This window comes from Oryzias latipes, chromosome 16 (genome assembly GCF_053564925.1).
Source record: "Oryzias latipes strain Hd-rR chromosome 16, Olatipes_Hd-rR_3.1".
In the NCBI taxonomy this organism is placed as follows: Eukaryota; Metazoa; Chordata; class Actinopteri; order Beloniformes; family Adrianichthyidae; genus Oryzias; species Oryzias latipes.
This window is the reverse complement of record NC_136252.1, coordinates 33417744-33436020: the sequence shown is the minus strand read 5'-3', so window position 1 is coordinate 33436020 and position 18277 is coordinate 33417744. Positions and strand designations below refer to the sequence as shown.

General features: G+C 43.3%; 1 protein-coding gene across 4 annotated transcripts in view; it reads left to right on the top strand.

Annotated features, from left to right (window-relative positions):
* Nucleotides 1-3107: 3107 nt before the first annotated feature.
* ube2e2 (ubiquitin-conjugating enzyme E2E 2) overlaps nt 3108-18277 on the top strand; it is a 137688-nt gene continuing 122518 nt past the window's right edge. For 2 of the 4 annotated variants that reach the window (XM_078933281.1, XM_078933279.1), the window contains exons 1-4: nt 3108-3168; nt 3634-3694; nt 4031-4159; nt 5232-5336. The gene's annotated coding sequence lies outside the window, so the exon portion shown is untranslated. The remainder of the gene's footprint in view (nt 3169-3633; nt 3695-4030; nt 4160-5231; nt 5337-18277) is intronic. The other 2 variants (XM_023964624.2, XM_078933280.1) reach the window with 1 other exon arrangement.

Here is an 18277-nt window from a genome sequence, read left to right as displayed (position 1 = left end):
TTTGCTTTGCTTTTCTTTGATTAAACATCCTGAAGTTTTCTTCATCATCTATTTTTTTTGTCTGGGAACTACTTCTAATTATATGTCTTTAGATAAAAGTACCCAATTTCTTGTGTTTTCCATGTATTTAACATTCATCAGGTTGTCTTCATTAACAGCATTTTTGTCGTTGATGGTTTTCATCTTCAGCTGAGTTTTCTGGATTTCGATTTTTGCATCATCAACTCACATCTTTGGTGGACTTTTTGGGATTTTCAGCAGAGGCTATTCTTTTACGTTTACACGAAGTTGCAGAACAGAAAAAGGAATAAAATTACAACCATATTTGTCCAAAAAAGGTGACGACACCACGTTTCTGTGGTGAGTGGATTATTGGATGGCATTCCGTGTGTAATATTTGTTTTAAATGACCACAGCAGAGAGAGGGTCTGCTAACCGTGACGGAAAACATCTGACAGTCCATGGAAGATCAGGAAAGTCGTGCTCCAACAACTAAAGCAGTCTCAGATTTGCTCGGCGGCTGTGATTCCCTCCTTTCCCCTCTCTCCGCTCAGTCCGCCTCTGGCTCTCTCCTTTTGCTTTATCTGTCTCAGCAGCTTGTAAAGCCAAACGGCCAAAAAGAGATGAGCAGAGGTATTGATCTCTGGGGGAGGGGGAGGGGGGCGGAGGGGTTGCTTCAGTCTAACAAACACAAATTGATGTCAAAAGCTCATCACTTGAGGAAAAAGACAAGTTTGCTCAAAGAGATCTGAAGGAAAAGACAACATTAACTAAAGTGTTTGACGAAAGCGGGCATCAGGGTTCCTTCAGAGGGAGAAGGATGGAGTCTGTGACACAACATCTAGTGGAATGAAAAAACACCCGCAGTTCAAAGGGGAGTTTCTGTAACCCTGTAAGCCTGAAGTGAGGTGATCTAAGACGACAGGCCCTCCAGATTATCTCCAGTCGCTGCTGGACATTAGAGCAGGAAACAACAAGGGTTCAAACTCTGCCCGTTTTAACTGAACACGGATGTTCCTCTGACTTCCCGATGACCTGCTCCTGCATCCCGTCTGCTTAAGGACCGACTCCAGCACTAAATCAAGACTTATTAACAGCGTAAACATGCTTTTTTATGGGGAACAGACAGAGTAAACAGTGCCTTTCAGAGCACAGTCTCCCGGCGTGATTACCACAACGATGTCACAAAAAGCTTCTGGAAACTAGAAAGCAAACATTGAAACGTGGTAAATGATGAAGATTTAGAGCGAGATCGTCACCCTGTGACTCCTTTACAGCCACTCAAACAAAGAATTTCCGGCTGTTTTGCTAACGAAGAGTCGAGTCTGACGCTCAAACTTCAAAGGCTTGACCACATCGCTGCTTTACATCCTGATCCCTGATGAGGGGATTTTCAAATTAAGAGTTAAATAGGAGTAAATGAGGAGAACATGGAAACCTGGAGCGCCTCCAGAACCCATCTGATGCTTTGTAGAATGTAACTCTGCTCACATGACATTTATGAAACATGAGGTGTTTCACTCAAATACACTGTGAAAATGTTCTTTACCACATTAAACAGGTTGCTTCCTGTAGTTTTCTCTCACAGGTCACCGAATGTGACCTGCAGCTGCTGCAGGTCTCCAGTCACTGCAGTCCCTTAAGCCTGAGTCACATGCACCCATACGAACGGCTGCTGCGGGGTTTTGTGTTGGCCTGGCCCGTGGAGAGGAGTGGCTGCATCTTACGTCTTGTTTTTCCCCTCAAGGCTCGTTTGACCACCCAAATGGAACGTACCATTGTCGTGTGTGTGGTGGGTGCATCATGAGGGCTTCATATGGCAAATGGCAGTTAAATGCAATTATGACGTACAAGTGAAGCTGTCCTTACGCCACAGTGAGGTGTGAGCTCTGGCTGTTAACTGACCGCGCACAAATGCTGCACGCACGGGGTGTGCACGTGACACGTATGTGCCCGTAGGACGTCCACACAAACTACACTTTCCTCTTTTTCAACAGTCAGGCTGCACGTAAGGAGCACGCATGTATCACGTGAGCAGCACTGGCAGGCTGAATAACATTTTTTTAATAAAATATTACTTATTTTTGCGGCTCATTTTCCTATCTGGAAGTAAGACGACTCGATCTCTGAGGCTCCGCCTTTCTCTCCTTGTGGTTGCCGCCTATTTCACGACATCATCCTTGAGCCGGCCTCGGCGGCGTGTCTGCGTTTCGCCCCACGAAAACAGACGACATCTGAACTTTTGCAAAGACGGATGTGCAGATTGTGCACGGAAAATAAAAGCGTTTGGCCGATCACCGCTGGCTCCGCAAAGAAAGTGGGCGTGTGTGTTAGCCTGGGGGCGGGGCTGGCAGCACAGACTCTTCCTGGAAGGGGCGGTTCCCCACTTATTGACGTCACAATGTGAGAACCCAATGTAATGTATTAATTCAGTAGGTTGCAGGTTTTATATTTATCATCTCTTTTTCATGTTTAGACCAAACCTTCACACATTTCAACACAGTCATACCAGTATTTTAAATGTTGTCAGTACTAAACAATAAACTCACACTTTCTTTTAAGGCGACTATAAATGTCATAAGGTATCTTCACAATATGAAATGTGTGATACTAGGATTATTTTCATTATTTTATTCTATTACCTCTGTAGAAACACAGGAATGTGGTCGACTCAGTTTTTTTCTCTGACAGTTAAACTGAAAAAATGTCTCTCTAAGCTGGCTTGGTGGGATCAGTCCACTTGTAACCAGGCTTTTCTGTTCCACTTGTCATATTAAGTGGGCTGGTAAACTGTCAAGCATAATTTCAGGAAATAAGATGAAACGCACTAAGAAAGAGGTGCTGGAATAACAGTTGTTACCAGAATGTAATAGTTTGGTTACTGGTGCACATTGTATAGAGTTTTTTTTCCCACAGATAATGAACATTTTTCTGTTTGGTCTGTAATGTCCATCAAATAAACCGTGAGGGACAGAATCTAAAAAGAAAAAACAACAGGATACCACATCGGATGTCACCCCCCCCCCCCCCATCTTTTTATATAAAAATCTGCAGATGGAGAAAAACATTTGACACTTCTATTCCCATCCGTTGGCGGTTGCCATAGCAACACTAGGTGACACAGTGAGTCATGATCTACATAGGTCTGACGTGTAGTCCTGTCTGTAGGTATGTGGTAATTATTGACATGTTTCCTGTTTTCCTGACTCTGTCCAGAAAGATGAGTAACTGTTGCGCTCTGAGGAGATGTCTGTCATGGTTTTACGAATGCGTCTGAGTTTAGTTGGAATCCAGATGATGCTTTGATTCTCTGTGATGAGGACTGTCCTTTGTCTTATGCTGTAGTAGTCGGGTAGGTTCAGGCGTCCCCATGACCCCGTAACAAGCAGGTTTAGAAGATCAATGACTTTTTCTCTTTACATATGTCTGTTTCAACAGACTAGATGCCCAAATTGTAATTGCTGAAAGCAGAGAGACAAAAACATCGATTTTCAGCTTTTAACGGTTACTTTAAAATATTTATTTTGATTCATGATTTAGTTAAATTAATGAGCCATATTTCCTGCTTGGCTTATTAGTTTTCAATTTCATATTTGTGTTCCTGATAAGTGTGTCTTGTCCTGTTTTTCACAGAGCGACCAGCCATCAGACTGATGCTATTGTTGGCTCGGTATAGAAATTTTAACTTGCATTGGTAAATATTTGTTTTTCTCAGACATAAAGGTCTCTGGCTCTGTCATTAGTCTCTGATTTCTGTTTTTTTTTATTACATTGCCTTTTTAAAATTTAAACGGACGAAATAGCAACAATTCTATAGTAATTCCTCCATTTTTCTTAAAAAAAACAATGTTATACCATATTGTTATTAATTATTAAATGTTATACCATATTGTCTCTCAAATACATGTAAAAAAAACAATATGTACGGCATTTATCATGTTAAAATATGTTCTGCCTCTTCGGGTATTAAAATAAATTTACTTAACAGTAATTAAATAGCTTAGGAAAATCGATCAATTTGCTTTTTCAGTTGCTGTGATGCAATTCGGAAGGTGGACACGGGAGGGCGCTAATCAGCGGTTGGACCGCGGGTTCGACGAAGACAAAGCAAGAAGAAACCGCGTCCGGCTTTGTGTGGGTCCTATTTTTCAAACTAGAGGTTCGTAAATGCGCATTTAAATCATTAAATGATTTTTTGGAAAATTATTCATTTTTGTATTTTATGTACACAAAATGACCTTTAATCATTTAAAATCAGAATAGTGTTAAGTAATGGCTTTTGACTCAATGCTAGTTGTTGCTAATGCTAACGCCCGAGAGATTGTAATTTTAAAAAGCTAAATTGATTCAGGGCTGTGGATTTATTTAAATATATTATTTTATTATTTAAAAAAAAACATTTTATTACTTTATTAATTAGTTTAGTTGAAGTAATTTAGTGTTAAAACAAACTGTAAGATGACTTAACCTAACTTTGTTTAGCTAGCCTAGTGCTACAAAATGCATTGTATTTGTTTTATTTACTTAAAAAAAATGTTTTATTTACTTGAAAATAGAATTTATAACGAAGTGTGATTTATTCATCTTTATTGTACTGAGTTTTTAAGATAAATACAAACATATTATAATGGATTCATTTATAGATAAATACACAGATGAATGTTAATATAAATAAAAGGCTTTTTTAAATCTTTTTTTTGCCTCTGCCAGTTTTTTAGATATGTAGTCATATTGTCAGTAATTTATACATATAACGTATTTTCTATTTCCTAAACTTTTCTCTTCACAATATTTATGACTTTTTATTCTTTTTTTTCTCACCTCTTCTCACTCACAAGTGCTGTTACTTTCTTAACTAATCTAATTATTTGCATTTTAGGTGTTTCTGTTATTGAAGCCAAATGTCAACATTCTGTTAAACTAGTGTAGCCGTACCTCCGCAGGTGCGTGCCACGACGGCAGAAACGAGAGCGAAGACAATAAAGGAAAGGTCCAAGGCCTTTTATTTTGATATTGCCCGACCAAAGCAGCGGCACTGCAACCAGAAGAAAATGGTGGTAGAGGAATTGCAAAGACTTTGGTTTTGTTTGATGGACTAAAGTAACTCAGAATGAGTTCAGGTCCGTTTATACCTGACACAGAAAAAGGGATGGTGTTGCATCTGCAACTAGAAGTCATGCCGTGATTCCTCCAGCAGCTCAGCATGTGTTCCCCCTTTGTTTCTTTATCAGACTAGCTTTACACACCAAGAGGACAGAAGATCAGCCGGCCGCTCTTAACTTCCAAGCACTTGGACCAAAGTGGATCTGACTGCATTGGCGTCTCAGAAAAGAACTGTAAGTTTCCCTCTAAAACCTTTTTAAACACGTCTGGCATCACCTCTGAGTGTGCAATGATGTCTGTGAGAAGAAGAGGGCAGTGACAAAGAGCACTTCCAGCATTTGTGTGTTTCTGTAAGCGATGGATCCTGAACTCTGACCTGTTAGGATGGTATCTGTCTGCATGAGTTTCTCCCAGAGGTCTAGTTATCCTTATGCCTCCTGGAAGAAAGGTCTTCAGTAAAACCTGCCAGGTATTTAATGCCTTATTTTCTTAACATTATATAGTGGAGTAAAGATGTAATTTGCTCTTAAACCCATTTCAAGACCCATGTCGTATTATAAATTAACAGGAGGTAGTGTTGAAGACACTACAAGATCTCAGTGGGTCAGAGGGTGTTACGTTGCTTCTAAATGAATTTTGGACGCAGATTCAGTTTCAGGAATCGAGCGGCCCATTATTCACACTGTGAAAATGGCTTTGCAGAACAAAACCCGGGGGGTATTTTTGCAACAACAAGCACAAATCCAGAGTATAAGAGATCAATTTTCCCCCAGCAGTACTTCTTCATTCTTTTTTTTTTTCCAGCACTGAATGTTCAGACGTGATTAAGCGTCTGGCGGCCGACACCAGCATTCATATATTCGCTCCTGGTGCTTATAGTGTCTTTATGATCTGCTCCTAAACTCTCTTGGCTGGTCAACAAAGAGAGCCTTTGTAACCCCGCTGAAAATATGTTTGCTGTATTTTCCAGCTGAGAGAAGAGAAGCAGCAGAAAATGAATACCAGAGTCTGGCCTGTGCTGCACCTTTGTTTCCCCCCAGAAAAGCCCCATTTTCTGCTCTTTTATTTATCCAGAGTGACTGAGAATCCTGTCTTTTGTTGTAAAAGTATGTTTTTCTGTAGATGCATTTTATTTAGATTGCATAGATTTGTGTTGGGAAAATGGATCGAAGACCCACCCCGATCATCTTTTGATCTATTCCCAGAAAGCAATTATGATTTCAGCCCAAATCAAATAACATGACTTTTTCTAGGAGATAGTTTCTGCACGGCGGCAGAAGTTTATCAGAAATTCACACATACTGTCACGCATAGCTGACAGTTCTCTGTTTACATGCTCTCCCACTAGCTTACAGCTCTCACACCCCAACCTAACATGACTGGCGAGCTTTTACTTAGAAGAAAAATAAGAGTTGTTTTTAATCTGATGCTTGGATTATGTTGTGACTTCCTCTCTGTTTGCATTTGATATAATATACGTTTTTAAAATAACACCTATGGTTTTTCTTTGTAAAATTATGGAATAAATTAGTTGGTAGTTTTGTTTATTTTATTTTTTTTTTAAAGATTTTGTTCTCTGTGTTTGTGATTTCAAACTTGGAGCATCAAACCAAATGCTGTTGCTGCTAAAACTGCTCTGCCAAGTACCTTCTAGTAATTGTCTGTGTGAGATGCTCAAGCTAGCGGTAGCTCACAAATCCTCTGCTGCTTCGATATACAAACATTTTTACAGCTATTTGTGAAATGTTTTTGTTAAATATATTCCTTCATTTGTAATTTTTGTTAAAGAACATAAAAGCAGGGGGTCAATTTAAATCAAAAAGTGAATTTGGTATAAAAAAAAATCAGATTTCCTTTTTTGGCGAATCGTCCAGCTTTAATTTAAGAGAAGAAATATTCAGAAAATAAAATTTTGAGCATAGTTCTCGTTATGTATGTTCTCCATTATGAGTAAAATTTCACAAGAATGCGTTAAAAACACCAAAAAAATGCCAATTTCATCACAAAAGGTCTTTAAGTGTGACAAAATGATGTCAAAACTTTTGTCAGTGCGGTTTTCTGCCATCACTTTATGCCCGAACATCACTTTATTTTTACATTAGTGTCTATGAAATCCGTTAAATGCATTTACCCCACCTATGATTTTGCTTCACTGGGAATTCTACTTGTATATTCTTTTATATTTATTCCCACAAGGCCTCTGCCATAAATTAAATAAAAGACATAAACTCAAGGTTATTTACTGAGAGCCTCCAAAGAGTTTCATCGACGCCTGTAATGCACAGAAAGAATGTGCACCTTGTCACAGGATGACACCCAAAGCTCAATAAATCCCACCACTGCCACTGCACCACAAGATTAATGGAAACCCCCTCCATCAGAGCGTCCTGCTCTCCAAACCCTGCTGGGCCACCAGCAGCTGCTATCAAGGTTACGCACAGCCCTGCATTTTGTGATGGATCAGCATGCTTTCTTTTCCATCATTAGATCCCTGAACTCCTGTAAGCGGAGCAGAAGATGGCCCAATCTACAAAGACCAGGTCTGAAGAATTACACGCCCGTAGACGGAGCCCAGAGTTGGCTGCCCCACAACAATCACAAAGGAAGAAAGAAAAACGCTTTTTTTCCAGTTACAGTTTAATTAATATCATGCCAGAATTTAAAAATGAGCTGCTTTAATAATATAATAAATAATGTCTTCATGTTAAATATCCCCTTGGTAGCAGAACAAGCTCAGGGTGAGAAGCAGCTACACTTCCACCCTTATTTATTTAATGTCTGTCCTTCCACCGTTCCATTTGATCAGGAACGACTGCAAAAACGTGAAAACCTAGGGGGGCTGCCATAAATCTGCCCCTTATTTTCGTTCTTTTGTTTTTCATTTTTTATTTTCCGGTCGCACAACAATATCGGAGGCGCAGCTCGGAGTCTGTGCTGCGCTGGGAGCTGGAATTATCATATTGTCTTGTTAACTTTCAGCAGACAGATTCAACAAAGCCAAATCCCCGAAAGGCCAAATCTGAACTCATGGAAACAGAAACACACAGAACTTTGAATAAAGTGACAAAAAGAAAATGCTAATTTGACATCATGAGTAACTGAGACGTTCTAACAGGCTTTGGGGCGAGCTTTATGTGAGTTTTTTTTATTTTTACTGTCACTGAGAGGAGATTTCTGCCCAACCAAAGTCCCCACAAGAATTGACTTGGTTTTTATTTTAGATTATACTAAAGATCTTTTTTCTTTGAAACGTATTAAACGTGTATGAAATTTTTTACTTTACTTCCTAATTGAGGAGAATATTTAATATGTGGGGTTTCATTCAGAACATATAGAACTGTGGCTGTTAAATTCAAAGCTGTGTGAAATTATCTTAACTAAAGGAAAACATTTTTTTGGATGTAAGAACTATGTGAATATGAATTTTACAAAAATATTAAATAATGTGTTTATTACTTCTTATAGTACATGTCTACACATTCACAACAAATTAGGGCTCCACGATCTGAGGAAAACGAAAAAAAAAAACAAATAGCAAAACAACTAAATATATAATTTCCATTTCACTGCAACCGTTTCATTTAAAAAAGAGTTAACGTGTCTTAAATTATTCTCCAAATGACCCTCGTCTACATATTCGGCTAACATAAAAGGGCTCCTTACGATTGGTCAACGACGTGAAGGCGTCCATCCGATTGGTCAAATGGATTTATTTGATTCGTTAAATACTTCAAGCTGCCATAAGTTTGTTTTAGCACATTTAACGTGACCATTTATGGCAATTTTCGGCGACTTTAGCGATAGGAGTATTGCACAGCTTGATATCGCCATAACGATAAATTTGTGATTTATTGTGCAGGCCTACATCAAATGTAATATATTTTATACTTGGCATAAGGTGACGCATTCTTCAGTACCATGTCACATCATTTCCAAATATGTTTGTGATCCAACCTGTAGTTAAAGTGGCAGCGTCTTCAAAAAGGAATTGGACCAGTACGTTTTTATTCTAACCTGCTCTCATATGATAAATCCTTTATCACAAAACGTTGTTTTTAGCAACTTGTTTACATTTAAGTCTTCATCACGGGCACTTATATGGGGGTTGATGTCTAGGTTCATGGTGGGTCGTAGAGAGGAACGGCTACAGCTTAACGGGGGCCCCGGTGTGTCTCGCAGTTCCCTTGAGGCTCGTACGGCCACCTTACAGGATGTCATGGAAAGAAAAAAATGTAAACGAATGTCTGTATTTAGTTAATACAGACGACTCAGATCCTTTTTTGTCTTAGATTTTTGGTTGCTGATGTGCCGCCATTTTATTTTTAACTTTGTAAATGTGAACAAAGTTGAGTTCTTCATCTGACAGTAGTTTGATCACAAAGCTTAAGAGTTTTTGGGCTTTTGGGACCACCAACCTCTACTGTTGGCAGTGATCAGAGAGGCTGTGGACCTTGGTGGGGGCACTGATGTGGGTCTCTTCAGTCCAACCCTCTGAAAGTGGGTGTCAGACCTTCGAATTATTGTTCCATCGCCGAAGAACAGTAAATCTGTAAAGCTAGAGCTTCCAGCCCACAGCTCAGAGACGTCATGAAGAGCCAGCCTCTAGAAGGCTGTTCGACCCAGTGAGTCACAACTTGCTACTCAAAGTGAAGCTCAAAGTTGCCGCTTGTTGTCTGGCTGTGAGCGACAGACTCCAAACTGCTTTGGGGGGCGAGTGACATGACTGAAAAATGATTTAGCAGTTCTGTGGTGTGAGGAAGCAAAAACAAACAAAAACCAAAAAAATGAAGCTACTTCCTACAGGAAAGGGGAAAAGCTGTGAAGTTCTTTAAAAAAAATAAATCAAAGGGATTTCATTTAAAACTAGTTTAAAGCTAATTTCAAACTACATCTGCCTTAAGTATTGATAGGTGTAGATGTTCTTAGCGTAGGTCTAGATCCAAAGGAAGAAGCTATAAAGTTTAGGACTTCCTGAGCTACAAGTTCAAAACACGAGAAGGTAGTTTAGGTCCTCTGGGGTTTGTTCAGGCCAAACCGGCTTTTAGCCGCTCTTTTCTGCTGACAGGTGGAGATGGAGATATCGCCAGCTTAGCGTGCAGGTGAGGAAAAAGCTGTAGAGAAATATGAGGCAATGACAGTGTTTTAATATTCAAAACAGATCCGTCTTAAAGGGATTTGTAAGTGCAGAACTGGGATTTTGAATGTTCTGACCCATGCAGAATATTTTGGACGGAGCAAATGATAAGCGACAACCAGGGAATAGTAGTGGAGCTCAAATGGAAACACTTGTCCTCCCAGTACCTGCTGCATCCTCCTGTTGCTTTCTGACGATTTATCAACTGTCATGAGACAAAGACTCCCTGAAAGTGCAGACGAAGAGCAGAGTACTGCTCATTAACTTGCCTTTCCGTGTAATCGTGCTGCAGCGTGTGCTTCCCTTCAGAGACATGAAGTCATGCTTGTGAATCACGTAAAATGCTACTAGTGTGGTGATGTTGTACAGGTGGAAATAGACTACTATTTATGCATGAAAAGCTTTTGATTTGAACCAAACAGATGCGCAGACTCTTTACCTTGGAAGAGTCCGCTAATGTTTGGAGCTGTGTGCAACAGTCCAGTGAAGCAGTGGGACAGGAAAGAAATGGAGGAGCCAGAAAATCCTAATAACTTGAATCAAATATGATGCATTCAAAGGCCTCCTCACATTGGAAATAATGGCTTTGCCAGGTCCATATGCTGCAGTGCAAGTCCAGTTTCGTAGGTTAGAGACCCACTCTGATGGAAATGCTGCTTTTGGTGTTTTTAACATGTTCTTGCTGAATGTTTCTGATGATGGACATATATACAAACAAGCTCAAAATTGCATTTCTGAGTATTTCTTTGTTTTTAAATCGCTGTGAATGAGAAGCAGACAAAATAAATGCAGTTTGAAAAAAATAAGATCGTATTTGTGATGTAAAAAATACGCTGGGCGGGGCTGCAAGCTCCCTGCTCTGCTCCATTCCCATGCATCCACTTACAGACAAATAGACCCACGTTCGTCTTTGTTTTCCTCGTCTGAGCTGGAACCTGGATCTAAACTGTACGGCTGCGTGGCTCCAACATTGCTCGCCGTTTTTGTTGCACCGCTAACGTTAGGTTTGGGGATGTGAGGGGCTGTAAGCTAGCGGGACAGCATGTAAACTCTAAAGATCTCATCAACGGGGAAGGGGGCGGGGTTATTGGGCACCAACAGTCCAGTCCACTACCCACAGGTACATTTCTAATAAACTCCTGCCACTCTGCAGAAACTATGTACTAGAAAACGGCACATGTTTTATGGTTTTGGCTAAAAACAGCATAATCTTGATTAAATAACCACCAGGAACCCTATAGATCAAAAGATGATCGGAGTGGGTCTGTGCGAAAATACTGAAAATTGTGACTATGCACTAATATTTTTCACATAGACAGACGAGCACTAAAAAAAGAGTAAAACGTATAAACAATACAACAGCTTAAAGAAGTTTCTGCTAAAGTCAAGGTGAAATTTAAAAAGTCAAGAAGATCTTTTTTTATTAGGATCTGCAGCAAAAGCAACAGCAGGAAACCCTGTTCTTCTCGCCTCCTGTAAGGTGATGAACGCAGCACTTTTACCGGAGCCTTATCTGCAGCAGCACTAACACACACTCTTCTGCTCTATCTCTCAACATATAACCTGAGAAATGTGACAGCGCTGGTAGACCTGACTGAGTCTCTGCCTTTATCACGCTCACCATAGATAATGTTTCAACTCAGCCGGGGCTTTGGGGTTCATTCCTGTTTCATCTGAGGAACGTGTCACCAAAAGCCGAATATATGAGCTCCCGGTGTATCCTGCAAAGACAGAAAAGTCGTAAAGATAGTTGCAGCAATCCCCCCTCAGCCCTCATCTCACAAACAAGAGCTGACGGCGCTCAGGCTTATTTATTTATCGGACAAGAGAAAGTGAAAACACATCCTTTTGCATACAGATTGTAAAGTCACTCACCAAAGAGCCACATCTGTGATAATCTAAATCAAAATGTGGCGATGCAGTCAATGCATTTCAAGCTTGGTTTATTTTCATGTCACGGCAGTGCAATACTAAAAAAAAAAAAATCCGCTTAAACTGATTTTAGATTCCTTTCTGTGGTTAGGAAAACAGCTATCAGACAGAAGAGGGAAGGAAAAAAAAAGCAAGGAAAAAGATCAGGTCTGTTTCACTTTATGATAAATTGCCACTTTATTAGACACATTCTGTTCTGGGAGCTTCATCACATTTACTGATATGTGAAACACAATCCCTGTGAATATCTATCCGACTTTGCTTCATCAGTTTGTTTATCTGGAGGTGTCAGCGCGCAGCAGTAGCTCCTGCCGGCTCCTTTATTTACTCACTTCCACTGTTTACCACCAGCCTGCTTTTGGCTGCTCATTGAGCTGCTCTGATGGAGAACGCATGAGCAGCAGGTTTTCCCTGTCAGGGCAGCAATCCCAGGTCTGATCTCTAAACCCTGCAGAAGGCCCTTTAGTTGTTTGAGGCATGGATTGCAGTTAGTAAAAAAAATAAAGGTGGACTTTTTCTGTTTTAGCTTAGCATGCATTTCTGAAAGCTGACTCCCTCAGGAGTTGTTATCCTTTTTTGGGCAAAAGCCTCCAACTATTTAAAGCATGTTACACTCACAGCAACTTCTGCAGATGGTAAACTGAATCATAAATGTATTTTAGAGGATGATAATGCAATACTTAGTTTAAGTCTGTAGCAGTTCGGTTTGCATACTTCTGCCAAAAGCTGAAACCAGGGAGGCTTTGGCTGCTCTGATTGGTCACTTTTAATGGTCTGATCAGACACCATCAACCTTTCCACAAAAGCTCCAAAACTGAAGAAGTATTTCTTGGATGCAAAGCATGTTTATGTCCCAGTGTGCATGATGACTCATGGATATCCTTAATCATTTGCGAGGAACTGCATGTCTTCTTGTTCCATATTCATAAATCACCTCTTGTGTTTTTCCTTTTAGCCCTCTATGCAGCAGCTCCACGTGTACCCTTCTTCCTACGTTCATCTCCCTCTGTTTCAGAAATACAGAGTATGTCATCTGATACCTTTTTAGCTTTGTCTACCCACGGTCCAACTACCTTGGTTTGCTCATGTCCAATCATGACTATTCTCACCATACTCAAATCCTTGACATCTTTTCTTCAGCATAAGTCTCAAGAAATAAGTGATCTCACCATTGTCTCATAAATGCTGCATTCGTTGTCAATCTTACGTCTAGGGGTGTCGATTATTACTTAAGTAAGGGGCCATGGATTCACAGATCAAGTCATGATTATTATATTGTCATATATTATGTGTGAATGGTTGTTAGGTGATTGTCTTTGGATTATTTAACAACAAATCCTGAAAATGTTCTCCATCCTCGAAGTTTAGTGGACTACAGTTCCAGTAGATTGATGACTAGAAGACAGTAAATAAAGACGCAAAAACACCTCGATAGAACTGGAACAACTAGAAAAGACTCACAGTCCTTTTATTTGAACTGACTGCAGTGTTTCCAACAGAAAACACGTTTTACAAACTGGCTTTAGTTGAAAAACCAAAAATCTAACGTTAACGGTGCAACAAAATTGGCAATATTGAAGCTATCCAACTGTACAGTTCTGATCCAGATTCCAGCTCAGAAGAGGAAAACAAAGACGTTTGTGGATCCGTTTGATTGACAGTGGATGCATCAGAATGGAGCAGACCAGGGAGCTTGTGGCCCACCGGTTGTTGCAGCTGTGCCACTGCAACAGCATTTTTTCGTCTGCTCCTGATTCACAATGATTTGAATAAAGAAATACTCAGAAATGCCACTTTGAGTGTCATGATTTCACAAGGATGAGGAACCCAGATGCTGCAACCCAGAAGGAAGACAGGTAAGTGGAGGATGAGAATGGATTTATTGTTTGCTCCAGATGTGAAGATGGCTGGTTTGAGGAGTGTCCAGGTTAGACGTGGCTGTGGCGTGGCTGGAGGGTCTTGAAGCGGTTAGCGGCTGCCGAGAGTTTCCGTGCTCCTGAGGCGTAGAATGGAAGGTCCGTGCTGCCGTCACTCGTGAGCGGTAGGATCCTGAGACAGGGAGCAAAGAATTAGTTAGAGCCAGAGACTTGGAACAAAGCTGTAACGAGGCTAGAACCAGAGCAGTCACCATAAGGGGTAACAAACTGGCGTCGAGTAGTGGCGTTGATCTCCTTTTGAATCCACAGAAGATGATGAGGAGAGTGATGGCAGCTGGTGGCAATCAGGAACATTAGGGCAGAGCTGGAGGGGGGAGGAGACCGCCAGGCACCGTGACAGTACCCCCCCCTCAACGACCGCCTCCAGGCGGTCCGGGACGCCGATCCGGGTGGGCACGGAAAAAGTCAGCAAGGAGGGCACGGTCCAGGATCAGGGAACGGGAGACCCAAGAGCGTTCCTCCGGACCGTAACCCTCCCAATCCACGAGGAACTGGTGGCCGCGACCCCGGCGGCGGACATCCAAAATCCGACTGACCGTATAAGCCGGGGCACCATCGATGAGCCGGGCGGGTGGAGGGGAGGCGGATGGCGGGCAAAGCGCGCTGTCAACGACAGGCTTGACCTGAGAGACATGAAAGGTGGGATGGACTTTGAGAGCCGCTGGGAGGCGGAGGCGGACACAGGTGGGATTGATGACCTTTTCCACAGTATAGGGACCGATGAAGCGGGGGGCGAGCTTGCGGGAGGTGGCCTGAAGAGGAATATTACGGGATGACAACCAGACTTTCTGACCAGGGTGATATGTAGGACCCACCACACGATGACGGTTGGCCGTACGGCGATTGGTCTCCTTAGTCTGGAGCAGAGCAGCCTTGGTCTGATGCCAGATGCTCTGGCATCGGCGGAGATGGTCCTGAACAGAGGGGACAGCGAGGTCTAACTCGTGGGAAGGAAACAGCGGAGGCGGGAACCCCAGAGCAGCCTCGAACGGGGACAGGCCTGTGGCAGAAGAGGGGTGAGTGTTGTGCGCATATTCGGCCCAAACCAGATACCTGGACCAGTCAGAGGAGTTCCGGTCGGCGAGACAACGCAGTGATGTTTCGAGCTCCTGGTTAGCTCTTTCAGCTTGGCCGTTAGATTGGGGATGATAGCCTGAGGACAGGCTGACTGTGGCCCCCAAGGCCCCACAGAAAGCCTTCCAAACCTGGGAGACAAACTGGGGGCCCCGATCCGAGACAATGTCCACAGGAATACCATGGTGACGGAATACATGCTGGACCAGGATCTCCGTGGTTTCGGTGGCCGTGGGCAACTGTGGGAGCGGGATGAAAAGGACAAATTTAGAGAAGCGGTCTATGACGGTGAGGACGACCGTGTTTCCCTGAGAAGGAGGGAGACCGGTTACAAAGTCCAGGGCAATGTGGGACCAAGGACGCCCGGGAGTGGACAGCGGATGGAGGAGACCAGACGGTGGTGAGTTGGAGGTCTTGGAGCGGGCGCAGGTGGTACAGGCAGCCACATACTCCTTAACGTCCTTAGTCATGGAGGGCCAGAAAAAACGCCGACGGAGGAGGCAGAGAGTCCTGGTGACCCCGCCGTGACAGGCAAGACGTGAGGCGTGGGCCCACGTGATGACGTCGGACCTGAGAGATCGGGGTACATAAAGTGTTCCGTCAGGAGGTTCTGGGTGATTGGGTTCCTCACCTTGAGCTTGCATCACTTTATTCTCAATGTCCCAGGTAACGTTTCCAACGATGCAGGTGGAGGGAATGATGGGGTTCGTGGTGCCGTCCTGGTCATCAGAGGAGCAGTACTTCCGTGAGAGGGCGTCGGGCTTAATATTGCGGCTTCCTGGTCTGTAGGTTATGGTGAAATTGAAACGGTCAAAGAACAGGCACCAGCGGGCTTGACGGGAATTCAGTCTCTTGGCGGAGCGAAGATATGAAAGGTTCCTGTGATCAGTCCAGACAATAAATGGATGAACCGCACCCTCCAGCCAGTGACGCCATTCTTCCAATGCTAATTTAATAGCGAGAAGTTCACGGTTGCCCACATCATAGTTGCGCTCAGCAGGGGTCAGTTTCTTAGAAAAGAAAGCGCAGGGCTTCAATTTGTTGGAGGACTCTTCCCGCTGAGATAATACTGCCCCGACGCCTGAGTCGGAGGCGTCAACCTCGACCACGAATTGTCTAGCTGGGTCGGGTTGTATTAGTATGGGGCTGTAACGAAGAGGTTCTTGAGAGTGTCAAAAGCTTTTTGGGCATCCGAGTTCCATTGGTAGGCCCGAACAGTGGAAGTGAGTCGCGTGAGGGGAGCCGCGATGGAGCTGTAATTTCTAATAAACCGCCTATAGAAATTAGCGAACCCTAAAAATTGCTGAAGTTTCTTACGCGTGGTAGGGGGTTCCCACTTGGAGACAGCCTCGATTTTAGCGGGGTCGGGTCGAATGCTACCTGCCTCGAAGATGTACCCTAAGAAGGGGACGACGGTGGAATGAAACAGACATTTTTCGGCTTTGACAAAAAGCTGATTTTCAGACAATCGTTGGAGTACCTGACGAACGTGGTTTCTGTGCTGATCAGGATGTTTAGAGTAGATCAGTATGTCGTCAAGGTAGACAAAAACGAAGCGGTCGATAAAGTCCCGTAGAACGTCGTTTATGAGGCGCTGGAACACGGCAGGAGCGTTTGTTAACCCGAATGGCATGACGAGATACTCATAATGACCGAGAGGAGTTTTGAAAGCGGTTTTCCATTCATCACCCTCCTTGACCCGTACGAGATGATAAGCATTTCGTAGGTCAAGCTTGGAAAAGATACGGGCCTCCTGAATCGAGTCAAAGACAGAGCTGATGAGCGGAAGGGAATACTTGTCTTTTACCGTGATCTGATTTAGTTCTCGATAATCTACGCACGGTCGGAGTGTTTTGTCCTTCTTCTCGACAAAAAAAAACCCTGCACCGACAGGGGAGGAAGAAGGACGAATGTGCCCCGAGGAAAGTGCCTCTTGAATGTAAACCTCCATAGCGGCTTTCTCGGGGCCAGAGAGATTGAACAGCCTACTTTTAGGGAGAGGAGCGCCGTCCAATAAAGTGATTGAACAGTCGTAAGGCCGGTGGGGAGGTAAGGCACCAGCCTTAACTTTGCTGAAAACGGTGTGAAGATCGTGGTAGCAACTAGGCACGTTAGACAGATCGATCTCCTCAGGAGATTTAACGGAGGCAGAATTAGCGGGTGGAACAGCGGATTGCAAACAGTTAGCGAGGCAGAACTCGCTCCAACCAATAATACGACGATGGACCCAATCAAATTGCGGGTTGTGGTGACGAAGCCAAGAGTACCCCAGAATAATGGGGTTCTGGGGGGTTTGAGTTACGAAGAACCGGGCGAGTTCTCTATGATTACCAGAAGTAATTAATAACACCGGTTCCGTACGGTGAGTAATCACCGAAAGGTGTTGACCCCCCAACCCAGCGGCTCTAATAGGGGAAGGAAGGGACTCTGTAGGCAGGGACAGGCGAGTAACTAGGCTGTGATCTATAAGATTCTGTTCAGCGCCGGAGTCAATCAAAGCGTGGAGATCCAGAGTTTCAGAAATATGACTTAACTTGACAGGAATGCGGAGAAAATCTTTAGAAGATGACAAGACTTGACCCGCCCGCGGCCTGTCCTCTAGCGGGGGGTTTTGGAGTTTAAACGCAGGCTACATTGGTGTACCTGGTGTCCTGGTTTTCCGCAGTAAAAGCATGCCCCTTCGATCCGGCGTCGCTGCCTCTCCTCTGCGGAAAGCTTGGAGTGTCCAATCTGCATGGGCTCGTCGGTCTGACTGCGAGAGGTTTCAGACTGGGTTATAGGAGAAATGTGTCCGCCGTACCTTGTGGTGGATTAGCAGGACTTCTGCGTGGAGGCTGAGGTCTTTCATGCTGTCGTTCACGTAAGCGGGTGTCCGAACGGAGAGCCGCCGTGACGAGCTCCTCAAAAGAGTGGGTTTCTGGTTGCGAACACAGGTGGTCCTTAATGACTTCATTTAAAGACTGATAGAAGACCCCTCTCAATGCTGGATCCGTCCAGCCGGCTTCCACCGCCAGGATTCTGAAGTCTATGACGTGGTCGCTCACTGAGCGACTTCGCTGCTTAAGAGCCAGAAGCTTTCGTGAGGCTTCCTCCCGCT